We start from the raw sequence: 14738 nt of genomic DNA, 5'->3' as shown, positions 1-14738 counted from the left end.
GCTCTACACAGAGATTATAAAATCTTGCAAATGTGTTAGATCTCACCCAGCCTGCAGTTCTACAGATGTCTGTTAGTGAGGCGCCATGCGCCAGCTTCCAGGAGGAAGCCACACTCCTAGTTGAGTGGGCTCTCACCCCTAGGGGGCAGGGCAGGTCTTGAGCCTAATAAGCCAAGACAATAGCTTCCACTATCCAGTGGGATAACCTCTGCTTGGAGACAGCCTTTCCCTTCTGCTGGCCTCCATAACAAACAAAGAGCTGGTCTGAGGTCCTGAAGCACTGAGTTCTGTCTGCGTAAGTGTGGAGCGCACATACTGGACAGAGCAGCGCCAGGGCTGGGTCTGCTTCCTCCATGGGCAGCGCTTGCAAATTCACCACCTGATCTCTAAAAGGAGTGGTGGGAACTTTGGGTACGTATCCAGGGCGGGGTCTCAAGATAACATGAGATTTGGCCGGCCCGAATTCCAGGCATGCTTCATCAACTGAAAATGCCTGCAGGTCCCTGACCCTCTTAACCGAAGCCAAAGCCATCAGGAGTGCAGTTTTTAATGATAAAAACTTTAGCTCTACTGAGAGCAAGGGTTCGAAGGGAGCCCTCTGCAGTGTGGATAGAACCACTGCTAGATCCCAAGAGGGAACTTGCTGAGGGCGAGGTGGATTGAGCCTCCTTGCCACTCTCAGGAACCTGATAACCAGATCATGCTTCCCAAGAGACTTACCGTCAACAGGGTCATGGTGAGCCGAAATGGCGGCCACATAGACCTTTAGGATGGAAGGAGACAGCCTTCGTTCCAACCCTTCCTGAAGAAAGGAAAGCACTGACCCGATCGGGTATCTCCAGGGGTCTTCACGATGTGAAGAAGTGAGTGAGTGAACAGCAAGTGACGAAGAGATTCCACTTCAAAGCATAGGCGTGTCTTGTAGACAAGGCCCTAGCCGAAGTGATGGTAGCTACCACCTGAGGTGGCAAAGTACCTAAACCTTCTGTGACCCGTCCAAAACCCACACATGTAGGTTCCAAAGATCGGGACTCAGGCAATTCAGCAGTGACAGCGTGCGCTCGCTCGTAAGCTGCGTGAACACCAAAGTTTCAGGAGTTTAGGACACAGAATAGGTGACTTTATTCAATAACAACACTGCTGCTGTTGTCATTATTGACTCAAAATGAATATTCTCAACTTTGCTTACATGTTTAATGAGTCACTCCTTGCGTCATGTAGACAACTTGTTAAACATCAAACATTATTTAAACTATTTATATGGTTGCTTCAACTGGGTTGCATGAATTAGTGCTGGATTGCATAAAGGGCATCCAGTGTAAAAACTGTGGCAAATGGCTGTGCGGATAATTCCGAAGATGTTTAAGATGCTTAAAAGTTTCTTTAGGAGGAAATGGCTGAAAGATGACGAGGGAGAAGAAAGGTGTTACAGACAATGGATGACAGTGACGTAATAAAACGTAACAGATTAGATTATTCAGGGATCATGTTTGTGACCAATCTTATTAGAGACACAACAACACATTAGGGACACTTGACAAATTTATTAGACCAGCACCAAGTGTAAGGTTTGTGCCACAGTATTAATGATTACCAAAATATTTTTTTGTATGTTTCTGTAATGGTTAATCCAAAATAGTATGCATAGGCTCTTTAGTTACAATAGCATTTTTGATGCTAAAATCCCCAAATAACCGATGAGGAGATCTGCAGAGATCTACTGCTGTTTACATTGACCTTCAGGAAGATCTTCTGCACTGGTATGACAGTGGATGTTGACCAAAGGAAAGGCTTCCGTGTCAAACAGCACCATTCCGTCTTGACCCTCAGAGTTCTCTTTACATTGGATGGAAATCTGAAATATTCATACAGGCATTTGTAGAGATTGTGCATCATTCATATTCCTAAAACAATTCTGTCTGTATAATGATATACCTGAGCTTGACTAGATAACAGCTCATCAGCCACAGCTTCTTCTGTCAAGAGAATGTGTTTCTCTACAGACGGGCCTTGAGCAAATTTGCAGCAAGTTTGACCCTTATTTAATGAAAAACGTTATTTTATTATTATCTAAACAGAACTTTAGAAATAAGAGTATGTATAAATATAATGTAATGCAAGTTTTCTTTTAAAACACTTCGAGGTCATAACGCAATGATAGTTTTACCTTACCATTGTGTTGACAATCTTTTCCAAGCTGTTTAATAACAGATGTTGTATAAGAACAATTAATTAATAAATATTAAGATGAATACTGTTGTTGGAAAATGGCTTGGTGTTTTTTTTCCGACCCACCGGAAACAAATATTAACCTTCCGGGTTGAATGGCACATGTGACCTATATTGTGACCTATAAGATTTGGATGGATTCGTCCATACATCAAATTCACAATTTTTTTTTTTTTTATCTGCTACTGTACAGATAATCATCTAAAAGCAACAGCAGCAAAACTTGTCAAGCAGATTTACTTATAGAGCAGCATTGCATACAAAATGGTAATTCAAAGTGCTTTACAGAAATTAAATTAAAATAATCATAAAATGTGCACAAGAAGAAAAAAAAAGAAAAAAAAAACTATACATAATGGAAACAAATTGAAAATTCCCAAGCTGGGCTTACTATAGCTTCAGAGTGAGACCGTATTACACACAGCACATGTTTATTTCACACTACATGTATGATAAAATGGCATAAACTGTAAATTCTAACATCATACTAGCTAAGAGCAACAAGTAAAACATCAAAACACACACACACACACACACACACAAATAATTTACAAGGATATAGATATCCAAAAGGTTTAGTTTAAAAAAAATTGCATTTTCCTTGCAGGGACTTGTTCATCATTTTTCAAATTTATGCAAAACAAATAAATGTAATAAAAATGTATTTTATTTTCTAATCTTATGCCTGATGTTGTTTTCTAAAGAATCTCAAGGTTTTTTTTTTTTTTTTTCTTTTTTTCCCCCACAGCATTAAATTGCTGTAAAATCAGGAAAAAAGTTGAATGATTCTTTCTTATCCATCTATAGGCCTAAAACTGATTAATCAAATATTTAATTTTCAGTCATTTGTGAAAATGCATTATGTCTACTTGAACTTACCTCCAAAATCCATTGGTTGTATGTTCCAGTTGTCTTCTCTGGGTTCAAAATAGTAGTCAATTTATTTATATTCAATCCAGTCCAAACCCATAATAGAAATGTGTTAAATAGAAATATGTAAAATAATAGAAATTAAAGTTTTTAGCTTCTGATTTTAAGCCATCAAGTCTCATTTTACAGTCTCTCATTCTAGTAATCTCTGAACGATAATGACTTGATGTGATTTGAAAGTACTGTAGGTAGGAACATCATAACAGTGCTGCATTGCTTCTATTACTGTATGCAGAGCACTGGTTAACCACACATACAAAAGCAGGGTTCTCTGTGCTTTCTTATCAGGTGCTGATTCAAAAACGTGACTGGAACAGAGAGAACTGCAGATATGACAGTCATACAGTAAGCACATGACAAAACTCATAGAAAAATAACAAGGGTACTGGAAATTTCCAAAAATGTGCTCTCGCCAATAAAAAACTAAGCATTCATCAGTTTTCAGTTCTTCCAGGATCAGGGTTAATAAAATGAATAATCAGTTTATTTACAAATAAACTATTCAAGGTTTCATGGTCCCAATCTCTATAAAGCATATTTTCTTTTCTTTTGTTTAAAAAAAAAAAAAAAAAAAAAAACTTTTTAAGGTAATCACGTACTTGATTGAAATCCTGAGAAATAAATCACTGAAACTGCGAATGAATTGTTCTTTTATTTTGAAACTTTTCAACAATTTGTTCAGTTTGTGAATGATTAATTTTTGAATCAGACATCATACTTTTTTCATGAACTCTCACAGAAGGCTGGAGTGAATGTTAAGATTTACAGTGAACAATGACTTAAATGTAGATATTGTATGACTTCACAAGAATGAGTCATGTACTGTATGATGCTTTTTGGAGTTTAAAAAACATGTTTTTGAGGTCAAAGAAAGGTTTAATATTATTATTATTATTATTATTATTATTATTATTATTATTATTATTATTATTATTATTATTTTATTTTATTTTTTGGTGCTGCTGTGGAATATGTAAGGAATAATTGACTCCTGGCAGTTGAATTAGGCCTATTAAAAAATAATGTACACCCGAGTGGCCGTTAAACCTCGGGTGTGCATTATTTTAATAATTGGCCCGGAGTCAATTATTCCACTTATACTATGGTTACCACAGCTCAAGACATCGATCAGATTATATATTTAAATGGATCCGTCCGGTTTTTGTACTTAAATCGCTATTGTGAGTAGGATTATTTCTTCCACATCTCATCCAACGCCTCTTTTGCTAGTTCCAAAACATCATTTTAAAGCTGGTAATGGAGGCTTGAGCCGTTGATAGCATTCTAATGCAGTTATTAATCAATTTATTAGGAAGAGCGAGAGAGACAGAGACACACAGAGAAAGAGAAAGAGAGAGAGAGAGAGCACTTGTGTGAATTAGGCTACCTCTGCGCGTCCCTCAACAGTGTTCTGCAGCAGCGTCTCTAAACAGCGCTGTTATTACCTCGCTAGTGAGAAATGTCATGTGTATTTTACTTTCGGAAAATCGTCTGTCATGTTCAGTGTTGGGCAGTTACGCGTTACTGTAATTTCATTACTTTTTTTAGTAACATAGTAATCTAACGCGTTATAATTTGTAAATTAAATTAATTTTAAATTAATTAGATTATAGTTACAAGCCGAGGTCTCTATATGTTACTGCCGCGTTACATTGCTGACAGAATGCGGTGTTTTAAATTTCATGGAGAAAAAAAAGTAGCCTAATGTAACTAATTACTAATTACTTTTGAAATAAAGTAATCAGAACAGTAACATGATTACTTTTAAAAGGAGTAATAAGTAATCAGTAATTTGATTACATTTTCAGAGTAACTTGCCCAACACTGGTCATGTTATTGTTTTTTGATAGTCCTGTAATTTCCGTTATTACAGTTTCACTATGCGAAGTGATATGGAACTGTAATGCGTTCAGAGAGCTGCCTGGAACTACGTTCGCCGTGTGTTTCCCAGAAAATAATTGCACACCTCAGAACGTTCGTCAGCCAATCAGATTCAAGCATTCAATGGCCCCGTAGTATAAGGCAGGATAAATAATCAAATGTATGGATTTGGTTATTTTGGTCATTCCTTTGAGGACAAATATTAATGCTATATAGCATTACATTGACATTCAAGAGAATTGGACAGAAGTATGTCAAGTCATCTTTATTTATATAGCTCTTTATATAATACAGATTGTGTCAAAGCAGCTTTACAGTGTTAATAAGAAAAATAGTGAGTCAATAATTTGAGGGAACCCCATACCCTAATCACTTCTACAATTCCGTTTGGGGAATTTAGTGGTGCAAAAATGATATACTTCATGTTTAATTGTGCAAAAAATCAAATTAAGTAAACTTCATTCATACCTTGTAATTTAGTGGACGTTAATAATGTCCCACCTTAATTCATTCATTTGAAATTTTTCACATTACTTCAGAGAAAAGTGCTTGTTAAATATTTTGTTTCCACACTACTGAACAAGGATTTCTGCCAGGACCACTATTGTTAAAGATGATTGACAATTAGCCAACCTGGTCTCATAAAAATACGTAACTCTGGGTACTTTTCTGCAACATCGTTTTTACGTATACCTTACTGCATGTTTAGCTGCAGTTTCAATGAGAAAATGTCCACTGAATGGCGCTAAAACACGGGTTCAATACGTGAACCTTGGCACGTTTTTATTTCGATGATATAGGTGTGTATTGCTGTGGTTTTTTGACATTCAGGTATGTATTGCGGCAGTTCAGAATTCAAATATCCGGGGATTGTCGCAAAAAGTTAATGCTCTATAGTGTTGGAAATATACCCTACACCAAACCCAACCCTTAACCTACCCGATAGTGTTAACAAATGCAAAACTGATATAAAAATGTATTTGTTGAAACATATTTGTTGATGCAACCATGCCAATTGAGCTTCTTATATGCAGATTTGAACTGTTTTGTCGAACGTCTAGGTTACGTATGTAACCCTCGTTCCCTGAAGGAGGGAACGGAGATGTTACGGCAGAAAGAGACTGACGAATGGGGTCTCGCCCGAGAGCCCAATCACCTTCGAGTGGTAACAAAATGAGCCAATGGTACAAAGTGTACCTTGGTCTGTGGGATTTGCATCACGTCATAACATGGTGTTCTTAAAGTAATTGTGTGAAAATTATGCTTTATTAATCGAAACTCTGTAAATTTGTGTGAAAAGAAATAAAATATGTTGGAGTTTTACTGCCTCTAGTGTTCATTTTTTTGGAAACTGCAATGATATGTACAGTATTTATTGGTACATATTTCGCATCTCGCAAAAAAGTGCCGCCAGGTACGTTTTTGCCATGAGACCAGGTAGCAATTAGCATATGGTTTGAATTGGCAGTATGGTTCTGTTCTGAACTCCCTGCGCATTCATGCTGCCTAGCATGGATAAGAATAGAGAGTGCAGCAATAAACAGGGTAAACAGAACAGAACCAACATAAATGTATTGCAGATCATTATTGTTCAATAATTTAATGTACACATTTTAGAATTAGTCTGATTCAATGGAGAATCAAAAGGCCGAATCCTGACTGAACGAGAGGAGGAGCTGGAATGGAGGAAAGTAATTAGCTATTGAGCAATGAGAAAGCTGCTGATAATACTGAAGAACTATATATAATGAGATAGGCATTGTATTCTTATAGCAGAGAGTCAACTGATATGAGCTTGACTGATGTGACCTGCCAGAACTAACACTATGCTTTATAATTGAAGGTAGTCTCCATTAATAATCTTGTCCTCATCTCATTCCACGTTAACTAAACCTTTCTTAATGTGAAAAGACCTTCAAGCTATAACCTGACCTTCTATATGATGCAGTTCACATCAAATGCACATAGGCCTTTATCTTCCTCTGTGTCGATTACAATGCCTTCATCATCATCTGGCTCAGCCTGAGGTTGGAGATGGATGGGGTATGACACATCATCATACACAATTTGCCCATGAAGGCCTCTCTGGTTCTCCATGCATTGCACTGAAAGCTGAAGATGTGTAATCATTAGTAATGCATCTTAATTCATTAAGGGTAACCGTGATCCAAGCACTCTTCTCATTACCTTTACAGTAGGCCTAATTAATATATTATTGTCCTCAAATGTGTCTTCAGAAATCGCTTCTTGGTTGTCCACATACTGGACAGAAACCTTAAAATATCAAACAATAGAATCTTTTAAAATCAAGTCAAGAATTTCACAAAATTTGAGAAATACAAATAAATTTTCATGTAACATTTGAGCTAGCTATCAGTAGTCGGAAACCAAAAACTAGGAATAAAAAAGCAAATAATAACATGGTAAACTAATAATATAACAGGTATTATTTACTTACTCTAAATGTGTTTGTTTTATCAAAACCAGCTTCAGGGTGAATTTCTCCAGTGTTTCCTGCTACTGTCTCACTCTGTAACACATACAACAATGATTTAAATATGTTTCTTTAATTTAAATGAGAAACTACATTGATTAAAACACATTATAAAACGCATTAGATGCCTTTACAAGTTCATGCATGCTATGGTTTTAAATCTAAACCCTCTGTGAACACTCACTGTGCATATGCTAAGTGTTGTTATGAGTTATAGACTTAACTTACAGCAAAAAGTTATAGAGTTAAGCTAATTATCTTTATCACAACTGACAAATTAGATGACGACAGTAATATTTTCCTTACTTCACATACCATGGCTTCGGTGACGGAGATGTCGAAGAGCAACTAAAACTGCCGTTGATCAGTTAATGGTGTTTTTGGATCTCAAAAGTGAATGTATCTGACTCTTATCCTTGGAAATTCACATCTATTCAACATTTACCAATCTATAGCTGTTTGTAATCGTTCGAAATTGTAAAAGCCTCTCTTGGCCCGTGTCACTGCATGTGTGAAATGGAGCCAATTTTATATGCAACGTCTTTGCGTGTTTACGTCATGTCTTCTACGTCATCTGTTGCTTGCTTGTTCAGGTGATATATTATGATATATGTTTTGGCTTTCTTGGTATAGCTAGTCAATTCCATTTGATATATTGTCAGAAAAATGTCCAAACATGTTACCTTTAACTGGTCACTGGGGCAGCATACACATATATACAACTTTGCAACTTATCAACCCCTAATACTTTTACAAAAAGAATACTTTTTGTACAAAAAGAAAACAAAAATAATGACTTTATTCAAAAATTCGTCTCCTCTGTCTCTCCCCACATCACCGTTGGGCAATTTTGGAAAACACCTGCTGAACGCAAACTGCGTATGCTCGTCTCTGTCAGCCGGGCTGCAGGGATGCGCTGTTTTCTTTCAAATCAAAGCGTAAATACATGTAGAAAACGTATCCTTGTCGCGCGGTTGACACAGAAGACCCCTTTTTTTTTATTTTATAAATATTTAGTAGGCCTATGCTAAAGTGCACTTCTCTTATGATAAGGGAGGACTGCTAATCTTTAAATATAAAGTTCGTAGGCCTATTTATTCTCATCCTTACAGCTAGTTATAGGTTTTCTATGGGTCACTGTAAAAAATAAAAAATAAAAAATAAAAAATTTTAACTAGCCTGTCTGTATTAGCTTTAGCATCTAGAAAGTGAGTTTTTTTCTGTTTCTTGTAGTCCTGTATTTTGTAGTGCACTCACTGTATTTGTGTGAATTAGCCACTATTGTGGTTTGAAGGTCTAGTTTTGTGTTGGATCTTTCATTTTTACAGATTTCCTGCTCCTTTATTCAGGAGGGGACATATTCACATTGACATATTCGAAGTCGCTATAGACCTCTTGAAAGGCACAAAGACACAAATGATGGTAAAATGCCTTTATTTGAAGTATAAATGGTGAGATGTTAAGGTCTTGGGAATCATTTCTCTTTCTTGTCTTCACTTGCCATTACAACAGAACTGGTCTGACAGAGTTTTTCACCTCTAGAGAGAAGAACTGCCACCTGCAGAAGACAAAATCAGATTTTTAATAAACTAAGATGCTAGTCATTCAGTTTTGGAGTGGAAGTAGTAAAGCATGTAAACCTACCAAGTGTTGTTTGTTCATGGCGAACATCATCTGGTCATATATTATAACTCCACCTGATCCTTTAGGGTTCTCCGCACACTGGACAGGGGTCTAAATATACCATTGCATTTGTTAATGTCATGAATTAGGCTACTTAGCTGTTTACGGTAAGCATTATTTAAAAAATTATGAGTCAGCCATTTTTCTGACTTCATACGGCAATACAAAACATTTCACAAACACAAATACCTTAATTTGACCCACTGAGGGTTGATGAGGGAGACAATGTAATGTACCCTGAAAACAAATGCAAATAAAACAGTAGTTATCAGGACCCCAATCCAGAGTGTGAATTATAAGGACGTTTGACCATCGTAATGAAGACTTGAACTCCTCAAAAGAAGTCATATGTTTACACTGCATGTTTTATCATGACCCTGTCCTGAAGTTACTGAAAACCTAATTCAAGTGAACTAAAAATGAATAATTCAGTTTATCATGACGGTAGCTCATGGATCGGGCCTCGCAGGTTTCCAAACCAGAAATTTAACCACTACACCACAAGTTGTACATAAAGCATTTTTAAAACTGTATGTGCTACAAAGTAATATTCACAACGGTAATATTCAAAAGGCCTCATTATAGGCCTCAGTTAAAGTGGTTAAGCATCTTGATGGATGAACATGTGCCCAAAACAAGAAGCCAACAAAAATTGCAACTAAAAATAAATAACAGTGAATAACAATAGCAGTAAATTTAAGATTTTAGCAATTTATAGTCTCTATAGACCAAACACAGAGAGTGTAACAGTAACCTGCAGCAGTTTACAAAAGCCACAAGGCTAATAGGCTAACAGCCTGATTTTTGTAGCAACCTAAATGTAGCACTGCTGACATTGTAACATAGCTTCAATAGTTACTCAATATTATCATGTCTTCTTTAAAAATGATAAGGTAATAAAGGTTTAGATGGAAATATTTACCGTGAGCAAAATTTAGCCTACCATAACAACTGCTTTTCCACAACTGACAACAAGTGCGCCGCCTAACGAAGGTCCTCCAAAGACTAGCAGTAAAAAAAATTATACGAAAAAAAAAATAGATGGCTAACAAATAAAATTATGAAAATAATTACATCACTTTATAAAATAAGCATAAATTGTTTAACAATATATTAAATGCATATATGATAATTATTTTGGACAGAATTAGTAGGAGTCACAAACTTTTATTTTAACAACTAATATTGTCTAATATTGTAACATCACATTTATTACATGTCTATTACAGGCTTTATAAACAAATTAATAAATAAATAGCCATAAAAGCAGAATTTTTTTCTTTAAACAAACTTATCTGTCACTTCTCTATCTGTCATCTCCAGTCACAACCACATTAGAGGTTTATATCCATTAGTTGCTCTTCAAGGGTCTTCTGAAGGTTCTTCCATGAGCTTTGGTCTCAACATGTCAAATCTGAACATAGTTAAAAAAATATAATTAAAAAAACTTGTTTGATTGTTCTAAAAAACGATGTGTGATGCGGTGGTTTTCTAGTTACAAATGAAAGCGTTATATAAGCTTACACAGGATGCAGTTCTGATGATCAAAAACCAAAACCCCAAAACACAACCCACTAAGAATGAGCATGCGAATAAAATGTGAACAGTTACTTCTGTTTAGTTACCATAAAATAGCATTAAATGTGCTTTTGATCCTTATAAAAACAAACACTTTATTAACTATAGTGTTAATAAAAAGTTAATTTCAAAGCTAAAACAGAAATTAAATTGAAAATTAAATAGAATTTTGTATCATTTTTTGAATATGATTTTTCATTCCTGTATTGTCTTACATGAGAAACATTTAATCAAAACATGTCAAAATGCTTTTGTAACTTTAAGAAGACTTCAGGGGTAATATATATATATATATATATATATATATATATATATATATATATATATATATATATAGTATTAAATATGTACATGATTGCTTGAGTGTTTCTTTTTAAGACAGAACTGAAACTGAAATGCCTGATTCTGCCTCAATTTATGCCTTGATTCAAAAGCTGCTGAATCAAGCTATACTGGCTTTGAGTATGACCATGTTAACAAACAATTATGACTTGTTTAAATGTGATGTTCAATTCTAATATAATACATTTAGCTATAATGTTAGAATGTTAAGGCTAGTAAGCAACAAAAAAGTATGTGGTTTTAAGACAAGAAATAGCATTATGTCACAGAACTGGCATATTGTCTTGCTACACACAGTAGGGACCAGAGCGATCCTCTCCATGGTCAAACACATAGGAGGATCAGTTTTTTTTATGAGGATGCTTTGCTGTTGCAGGAAGTGGAAATCTTGACTATATGAAAGATATCATGGATTCTTTAAAGTATTAGTCCATTTTGATAAATATTGTGATGTTTTTTGTAAATAGACTGAAGCTCATTTCAGTTACTGGACTTTCCAATAGGACTATCTTAACAAAGCCTACATTAAAATCTACTGAATCTTGATTCAGGGATCAGTCATAGAATGTTCTTGAGTGGCCTGTTTGGTTTCCAGATTTAAATGTCATTAAAGGGGTCATTGGATGCTACATGCACTTTTTAGTTTGAACTGAAATGTGTGTTGGCATTGTGTTTACACAACCACCCCATAATAATTAAGGTCCACCCAGTGTGTTTTTTTTTTTTTTTAAATCTCATTAAATAATGTCCCCTTTCTCAAATCAAGCCATTCTCAGATGTCTGTCTGTGTGACGTCACGTAGACCCAGGCCGCTCCCATGATTGTTGACTGACACTAGCGTTTTACCTTAGACTCGCCCTCAGTGAGCTGAATGCGCCACAGATCTAACTAAATGCATTTATGTTCACGCAAATAATTTGAGATCCAACCTCTCCTACAGAAGAAGTGAGTATAAGGGTTTTTTATGAATCTTTGCAAATCGCCATTCCTAATAAGTGCTAGTTAGCCAGTTCGGCGGCTAAAGTTAAGAGACTTATGAGACCAGGGAAGAGAGGGGAGAACTCATTAGCATTTAAAGGAACATGCACTGAAATGGGTTGCTGAAAACAGAGCTGATTTTGACAGGGTAAAAGTGTGTTGTTTTACACTACCATTGAGAAATTTTAACCAAAGTATGTTATAGACTTTTCATTAAGACCCTTAAGAATCATATCAACTTCTGGAAAATGGGCATCCGATGACCCCTTTAAAATATTTTTTGAAATTTGAAGAAAGCAAAGGTAACGTGAAAATCGAAGATCTTGAAACTGAAGGAATGGGCCAAGATTCCAGTAGAAAGGTCTTAGAAGCTTCGGGGTGAATAAATTTGAATGTTTACTGCCAATTAATTTTTTTTACTACCTTTATACACTCTTTTGTTCAGTCATTTCAATAAACTGCCTCTCGGTGCAGTCCTTTTGTGAAGCCTCCTCGTGTGACTAACTACGCAACTCCACCAAGCAAGGACACCGACAAGGCACTTGAGTATTGATTTTCTCCCCTTTCTTTAATTTTTGTATAGCTTGTTCTCAAATACTTATTTAGGTCAATTGTACTCACTATGTGCTTTCAGATCTCTACTATTACTACGAACACTCTGAGAGCACGCACTGTACGTCAGAGGCAGGCCTATCCCAATAATCTACGGCCTGTCCCTCTGACCTCTTCTACTTTACTCTCTATTCCAGTTGGTCTCTTGAACTGCCAGTCTGCTGTTAACAAAGCAGATTTCATTTCTTCTATTGCTACACATTACGGTCACAACCTCATGGCCCTAACTGAGACTTGGATCTAACCTGAAGACACTGCAACTCCCGCAGCCCTCTCCACTAATTTCACTTGTTCCCACACTCCTCATACGACCAGGAGGGGTGGAGGTACTGGTGTCCTTATCTCAAAAGAATGGACAGGTAACAGTTCATTTGAATCACATGCAATTACTATAACGCACCCTGTTAAAATCCACTTTGTGGTCGTTTATCGTCCCCCAGGTCAACTGGGAAACTTCTTGGAGGAGTTGGATGTTTTACTATCAAACTTTCCTGAGGATGGTACTCCTCTGGTACTGCTTGGTGACTTCAACATCCATCTAGATAAACCCCAGGCTGCTGACTTCAACACTCTGCTCGCCTCATTTGATCTAAAGTGAGCGTCTACTACAGCGATTCACAATTCAGGCAACCAACTGGACCTCATCTACACGCGCTGTTGCTCCATGGACAACACTTTAGTTGCTCCATTGCACACCTCAGACCACTTCCTCATAACTTCGTAACTGCTAACCTCACACTTACTCCTGAAGCGGCAAACACTCCACCGCAGGTCACCTTTCGACGGAACCTTCGCTCACTCTCACCATCTTGCCTATCCTCTATGGTTTCTTCCTCACTTCCTTCACTCTCTCAGTTTTCAGCTCTGGACACGAACAGTGCTACTGACACTCTTTGCTCTACTCTAACCTCTTGCTTGGACAACTTTTGCCCACTGTCATCCAGACCAGCACGCACCACCCCATCTGCTCCCTGGCTGTCCAATGTTCTCCGTGAACATTGTTCTAAACTCAGGGCTGCAGAGAGGAAATGGCATAAACCAAGAAACTCTACCGACTTCAGTGTGTATCAGTCTCTCCTCTCTTCCTTCTCTGCAAATGTCTTCACTGCTAAAACATCATACTACCACAACAAAATTAACAACTGTTCTGACTCTTGCACACTTTTTAAAACTTTCTCTTCTCTTCTTTGTCCGCCTCCACCTCCTCCTTCATCGACTCTTACAGCTGACGACTTTGCAGTTTTCGTCACAAATAAGACAATCCTACTACTTTGTCCACTTGATCCTATCCCCACTCACCTCCTTCAAGGAATTTCCTCTTCAGTCATACCTTCACTTACTCATATTATCAACACCTCTCTTCACGCTGGTACATTTCCCTCAGCGTTTAAGCAGGCTCGGGTAAGCCCACTGCTTAAGAAACCATCTCTAAATCCAGCAATTCTAGAAAACTACAGACCAGTATCCCTTCTTCCATTCATTGCAAAGACACTTGAGTGAGTTGTGTTCAACCAGAACAACCTCCTGGACAGCAACCAATCTGGCTTCAGAAGTGGCCAGTCAACTGAGACTGCCCTGCTTTCAGTTACTGAAACCCTGCGACTCGCAAGAGCAGCTTCCAAATCCTCAGTACTCATCTTGCTAGTTAATCACCAGATTCTACTGTCCACCCTCAGAAAGATGGGCATCTCTGGAACCACACTCCTGTGGTTTAAGTCCTACCTCTCAGATAGATCCTTCAGGGTGTCTTGGAGGGGTGAAGTTTCTAAGTCACAACTTCTTGCTACTGGGGTTCCTCAAGGCTCAGTACTTGGACCACTTCTCTTCTCCATCTACATGACGAAATCAGGATCTGTCATTCAGAAGCATGACTTTTCCTATCACTGCTATGCTGACGACACTCAACTCTACTTCTCATTCCAACCAGATGATCCGACGGTAGCATTTCAGCCTGTCTGAGTGACATTTCTAGCTGGATGAATGACCATCACCTTCAGCTCAATCTTACTTA

The 14738-nt window shown here is 37.1% G+C and overlaps 1 long non-coding RNA gene across 1 annotated transcript; it reads right to left on the bottom strand.

Moving 5' to 3' along the window:
* Positions 1-844: 844 nt before the first annotated feature.
* Positions 845-3322, bottom strand: LOC122141324. The gene is made up of 3 exons (XR_006157709.1): positions 3109-3322; positions 1936-2037; positions 845-1855 (listed from the first exon to the last, which is right to left on the bottom strand). It is a non-coding gene; the product is annotated as an uncharacterized LOC122141324 (long non-coding RNA).
* Between the last annotated feature and the right edge of the window lie 11416 nt (positions 3323-14738).

Source organism: Cyprinus carpio, chromosome B21 (genome assembly GCF_018340385.1).
Source record: "Cyprinus carpio isolate SPL01 chromosome B21, ASM1834038v1, whole genome shotgun sequence".
Classification (NCBI taxonomy): Eukaryota; Metazoa; Chordata; class Actinopteri; order Cypriniformes; family Cyprinidae; genus Cyprinus; species Cyprinus carpio.
The sequence above is the reverse complement of the archived record's forward strand: the minus strand, read 5'-3'. Positions and strand labels throughout refer to the sequence as shown.